We start from the raw sequence: 6,000 nt of genomic DNA, 5'->3' as shown, positions 1-6,000 counted from the left end.
TTCTTCTAATATACACATTTTTGCAAAGCAATTTCTTCTAAGATAATGCATTTTTGTAGGTTATTTTTACTAATATATGCATTTTAATGCAAACATTACTCAAAATGTGGTTTTCATTTTAAAGATAACTTGGTTGGAGAACTGCATTGCAAAATTCAGAAGAATGGCTGGTTTTCAGTATGTGCATATTTTTAGAAACTGAATTCGATATATTTGTCTTTAAATGCAAACTGAAGCAGATTTCTACCCCATCCCTAGCCTAGCCTACCTTCCTCACTGTCTGGCTTGTTTTCTAGGCAGGCAGCTGTCTTTAGTATGGCAGAACATTCAGTTGTGTGATTGTCCCAAATAGAGTCCAAAATGAGACAGCCCAGACAGACAAATGAGAACTTAATGGAAATGATTTTCCATAAGGATTAGCAACATCTATCATTTTTTTTATCCTCTAAATCAGAGCTTAGAAAAGTTACTTTTTTGAACTACAACTCCCATCAGCCCAATCCAGTGGCCATGCTGGCTGGGGCTGATGAGAGTTGTAGTTCACAAAAGTAACTTTTCCAAGCTCTGCTCTAAAGTGAAAGTGGAGATATGTTTTTTGGTTTCTAGTCTTACCCATATATCTGTGTCACCATCCAGTTATGGCTAAAGGAAAAAATTGAGGGAATTTTCCTACTTGTGTGAAATATTAAGAGGAATTTTAAATGAAACCATAAGACTTTTAATAGTTTCATTTTATTATTTATTTATAACACAATTTACACCCCACTGTTCAGCCTTCAAAAGAGTTCCCAAAGCAGTTTACAATTAAAACCTTGTGTGTATCTGACTAATGGATTCATTAGTCCAGCGGCTAATCCAGGGGGCAGTCCAGGGGGAGTATAGCACATCCCTGAGTGCAACACATTAGACTCACGTAGGAATATCTTGTGTGAAAGGTATTCTTAATCAGAATTGGACCTTTTTCCAGATGTTGATATCAGAAGCAATACCCTGCAGTGTTGTGTTCCAAGACCTCCATTTGACAGCTGGACATGCTGAGAGTTTCAAAGCTTCTATTTACATAATTATTTTAACTGTTTCTATCCAGTCTAATATGTTTAGCCTTTTAAACAAAGCTCTGGGGCATGTTAAGTCTGTTTTATGAACAAACTGTTTGCACTCAAAATGGGCACGTTAGCAGCATTATCTGAAGATCTTGGGATACCAAGGAGAATGTGTGTGGCATGAGGCAAAGTGACTGATGTTATCCCCAAGGAAAACCCCAAAGTAAGTTGAGGGGGGAAACCACAGCAAGAGTCACATCTGAAATATGCTTGTGCTGAGAATTGAGGGAGGGCAGAGTAGAGGGAGGGGGGAAGAGCAGATAACTTTCGCTTTATTGTTCCGTCTAGTACAAACCCCAAAGCATTCTTTCTTGTCAGAAAGGGCCAGCAATCTGAATCCGGCCCAATTCAATCTCCGAGCGCAAAGGCAGTGACAAAACTCTTGCACAGAACATCAATCAACCATGTTCTTGTGGATGATCAGAACATGCAAGGCTCAAGGGCATCCAGGCCAGAGGCAGCCTTATCACTGGGTTATCCTAGGTGGCTGCTTAGAGCAGCACTGTTGAGAGGGCAGCTCAGACCCCTACCCCATTGCATTTATTTATCTAAAAGATTTTCTATTCCTCCTTCACCAGGGTGGGTAACAATATATATATCTCAACAACATGCTCTTGGAGGTTGCTCATTCATAGGCTCGCCATAAGTCGTAGTTGACTTGAAAGCTCAAAACAACAGAGAGAGAGAGAGAGAGAGAGAGAGGTCCCCACACAGCCATGAAGCTCCACTGGGTGATCTTGGGCCAGTCACTGCCTCTCAGCCTCAGAGGAAGGCAATAGTAAATCCCTTCTGAATACCGCTTACCATGGAAACCCTATTCGTAAGGTCGCCATAAGTCAGAATCGACTTATGAAGGCAGTCCATTTCATTTCATTTCATATATATATATACCATTACAATGATGAAACACATGAAATTGTTACAAATAGAACAGAACAGTATAATTTCAGCAAAAGCACTGGGTCCCACAAAACAAAATGTCCTAACTGCCAAAGGTGTGTCTTCAGCATAAGGCAAAAGCTGTACAATGAAGATCTTAGTCGTACCGCTGTGGAGAGGGAGTTCTAAATTTATCACAGAGAAAGCCATCTCCTGGGGCTGTCATTACCTCCACTTTTTTAAGGTAGCAGAGCTACTCAGAGAGCCCCCTCTGCAGATCTGAACAACCAAGAGAGTCTGTAGGGGAAGAGATGGTTTTTGAGATATTTGGGGCCTATGCCATTTAGGGCGTTAAACACTAGTGTAAGCACCTTGAATTAGGCTTGGAAACCAACTAGCAGCCCAGCACAGCTGTTGTAAAGCAGGGATAATATGAGTTCTAACTGGAACCCAATCCAGTAATCTGGTTGCTGTACTTCAGGCCAGAATGAAGGGTCTTCCCCATGATCTGTGTCAAGGCTGATGTTTCAGTTGCTTAAGATCCAAAGAGGGGGAAAGGAGGAGTCTGTAGTATAGGGAGTTAAGGACAGATAATACAATAGGCACGGGACTGCTAGCAACAAGAGAGGTGCTCACATGTTGCAATCTGCACAGTTATCTACAATTTGTGTACCTGCATCCATAAATAGTTGAGTTGTTCATTTGTAGAGTTACTGTATGTGCATGTAATATTCAACAATTATTATTATTTATTAGACTGATATCCTGCCCTTCTTCCCAGCAGGAGCCCAGTCCTGCAGCTGGGTCCACAATAGAGGAGCTGCACAAATCAACAAGTGTATAAATATATGTACAAGAAATTCCCTGTACATATGCCCAGTGTAATGTGTGAACAAGCCTAAGGTGAGGGACAGACCAAAAGTTCAGAGGACTGAGAGCTACGTGTGCTAAAGGTGTGTCTAGCTTTACACACATCTGCATGTATACATGTGGAATTCAAACGAGGGTCTCCCTTAACATTATTTCCTGAGAATGATCCATCACCAGATGTATCTGGATTTTCTCAGGAGCCAATAATGGGGGGAAACATTGTGTTCTATATTGTTTTAAATTTTTAAATTGTGTTTTAAATTGTTTTTAAAAGATGTATTTTAAATTGTATTTGTTTTTAGTTATTGTAAACCGCCCAGAGAGCTTCGGCTATGGGGCGGTATACAAGTTTAATAAATAAATAAATGAACATAACAAAACCCCTAGCACAGGGATAAGGGATTTTTTTTTCAGACCGAGGGCCACATTCCCTTCTGGACAACCTTCTGGAGGCCATATGTTCGTGGTGGGCAGCACCCATGGTAAAAGTGGGTGAAGCAATGGATGCAAATGTTATATTTGGACAGTAGGATAGTTGCAACACACACTCGCCACAGTCCTACCCTCAGTTCTAAAAAGCAAAAGTCATTATCAGAGTTCAAGGACTCGTCCCATCCAGGCAAAAACACCCTAGGAGCGTGTGAAGCAGGATCTGTGATTCCTGTGGATGGCAGAGAGCTCAGAAAACCAGGTGCAAAGGTCTGGAGGGCTGCATTTCGCCTGTGGGCCCGAGGTCCCCACCTAGCAGGATTAGAGATAAAATTTGGGTTGCCACCAAATTTCACCTTTGCAAATTTCACCACTAGTGAAAGGTGGGGCTCCAAGAGATTTGCCACTGAATAAAAGAGAAACCACCTTCCTGCTTCTTAGTCAGTCTTCAACCCCTCCCTTTTGAGTCTATGCGGCTGTCACCACTGCTTGCCCTGCCCACTGGGGACAGGCAGCTGTGGAACGCCATCCCATAGTCCATGGCTGTGATGCTCTATAGATGTTGTTGGACTCCAGCTGTCCTCAACCTCAGCCAGCATGGCCAATAGCTGGATATGATGGGAGTTGTAGGACATCGGCATCTAGAGGGAGCCAGGTTGGCCACCTCTGGTCTGTGGCATTCCAGAGTTATCTGAATGCCTCAGCCGTGGCCAGATCCAGTGACACATTTTCCCATTTCTAGTGATGATCAGTGGGGTGAGTTGAGTGTAGCTCTGCCAACTGAAAGTCAAACAGGTTGAGTTGGGCATTTGATAAATGTATTGGGCACATGCGGTGTCTGGGGCTCTATCCCTCCGTGGAAGCTTTGCATCGGCATTGAATATAGTGGGTGTGAGGCCAGCAAAGATGTCAGATGGGTGGGCAGGCAAAGTGGGTCTCAGGCAAGTGAGCAAGAAAGGCAGGAGAGTGAGGTGGCCAGGGTGAGCCAGGAAGGAACAGTGAGGACGAACTGGAGCAGCTCCTCATCAACTGTCCTGCTCTGCTGTTGCTGCCTCCCCCACCTCACTGACAGCCTCAGAGGCAGAAGGCAAGGAGGAGGGAAGTGGCAGAAGAGCAGGATGGTTGCTGAGACCGTGCCCTGTCCACTCCCAACTGTTCCTGCGTTGCTCTGCTGGCTGCCTCCCCCCTCCTCACAGGAGAAGAACTAAAGGGGAGGAGAAGAGGAAGATTGGCAACCCACAAGGAGGGAGGATGACCTCTTTGGGAGTCCCTCTGTGTGTGTGTGTAAGAGAGAGAGAGAGGGAGAGGGAGTGAGGGGGGGAGAGAGAGAGTCCCTGGATTTGTGTGTGTGTGTATGTGTATGTTTGTGAGTCCTGGGGGGGGGGAGTCTCTCTCTCTCTGTGTGGGTGTGTCTCTGTGTCTCTGTGTTTGGGAGTCCCTGAGTGTGAGTGTATGTGGGGGGATTAGTATACAAAGCACACAAGGGTGAAGCCCCTAGTGTGTGTGTGTGTGGGATGTGTGTGATACATTAAATAATATTTCTTTGTAGTTCCTAAAACAGAACAACGAAAGAAGAGTCCTGCTAGAGTTCACTAAAGGTCCATCCAGTTCAGCGTTTTGTTCTCACAATGGTCAATCAGAACCTAAGGGAAGCCCACAAGTGCAACAGCGCATCAGAAGCCAGAGCCAATCACAAACAGACCCAATTTAATTCATTTGCTGTTGCTGTTGTAACAACAACTCATTCTAGTTTTGTCCCTGTCCTTCTGCCTGCTGAGGGACAACACTGAGACAAAGGGGGAATCGGATAGGCAGTGCCACCCATTGGACTGGTAAATAAGTAATGGTGGGGACTTGCTCAAAGCAGGCTCAGGTTGATTATGCAGTTCCCCATTCTCTCTAATGGATAACCCTCCACTGTAACGCTGCTGTTTTAGCCATACTTTTAACTAACTGACCTATGTGATTAATTTTGTGTGTGTGTTATTTTCATTTGCCGATTTTTTCTTGTTTTAAAATGCATTTTTATTCATGATTATGTAAGTCACCTTACAGAGGTAGCCTATAGGTAAGGATATAGTAGTGGTGGTGGTGAACTGCCTTCAAGTCGATCCCGACTTATGGCGACCCTATGAATAGGGTTTTCATGGCAAGTGGTATTCAGAGGTGGTTTTACCATTGCCTTCCTCTGAGGCTGAGAGGCAGTGACTGGCCCAAGGTCACCCAGTGAGCTTCATGGCTGTGTGGGGATTCGAACCCTGGTCTTCCAGGTCATAGTCCAGCACCTTAACCACTATGCCACACTGTAGTAGCAGCAATAAAAACTATGGGTACAACAATGCAGAAAGCTCTCATGAACATTTTCTCACATCCCTTTGCCATTTGTATAGTTTCAGAAAAATCAAGTGCAGTGCTAGGTATTTCCTGCATTTCTGTAACTTCTATAAAATCTATACACATTGGCAGGAGATTGCAGTCTAATTTCTGCAAAGGAGTCTGGAGTTCAGATAGAAAAGAGTTCATCAGGTCATCTTTTGTTAAGAAAACTACAAGTGAATGACCAGGAAGGGGTAAAGACTATTGGAGAAAATAACTCATCCTTATTCCACCCCTAGACAGGAGGAGGGGGCATGCTACGTGTCTGTGAGAAGGCACAAAAGCACACAGAAAACATTTCTTTTTTTTTTTTTCAATAATTTTTATTCAGATTTTCATAAAA

Source organism: Rhineura floridana, chromosome 1 (genome assembly GCF_030035675.1).
Source record: "Rhineura floridana isolate rRhiFlo1 chromosome 1, rRhiFlo1.hap2, whole genome shotgun sequence".
Taxonomy (NCBI): Eukaryota; Metazoa; Chordata; class Lepidosauria; order Squamata; family Rhineuridae; genus Rhineura; species Rhineura floridana.
The sequence above is the reverse complement of the archived record's forward strand: the minus strand, read 5'-3'. Positions refer to the sequence as shown.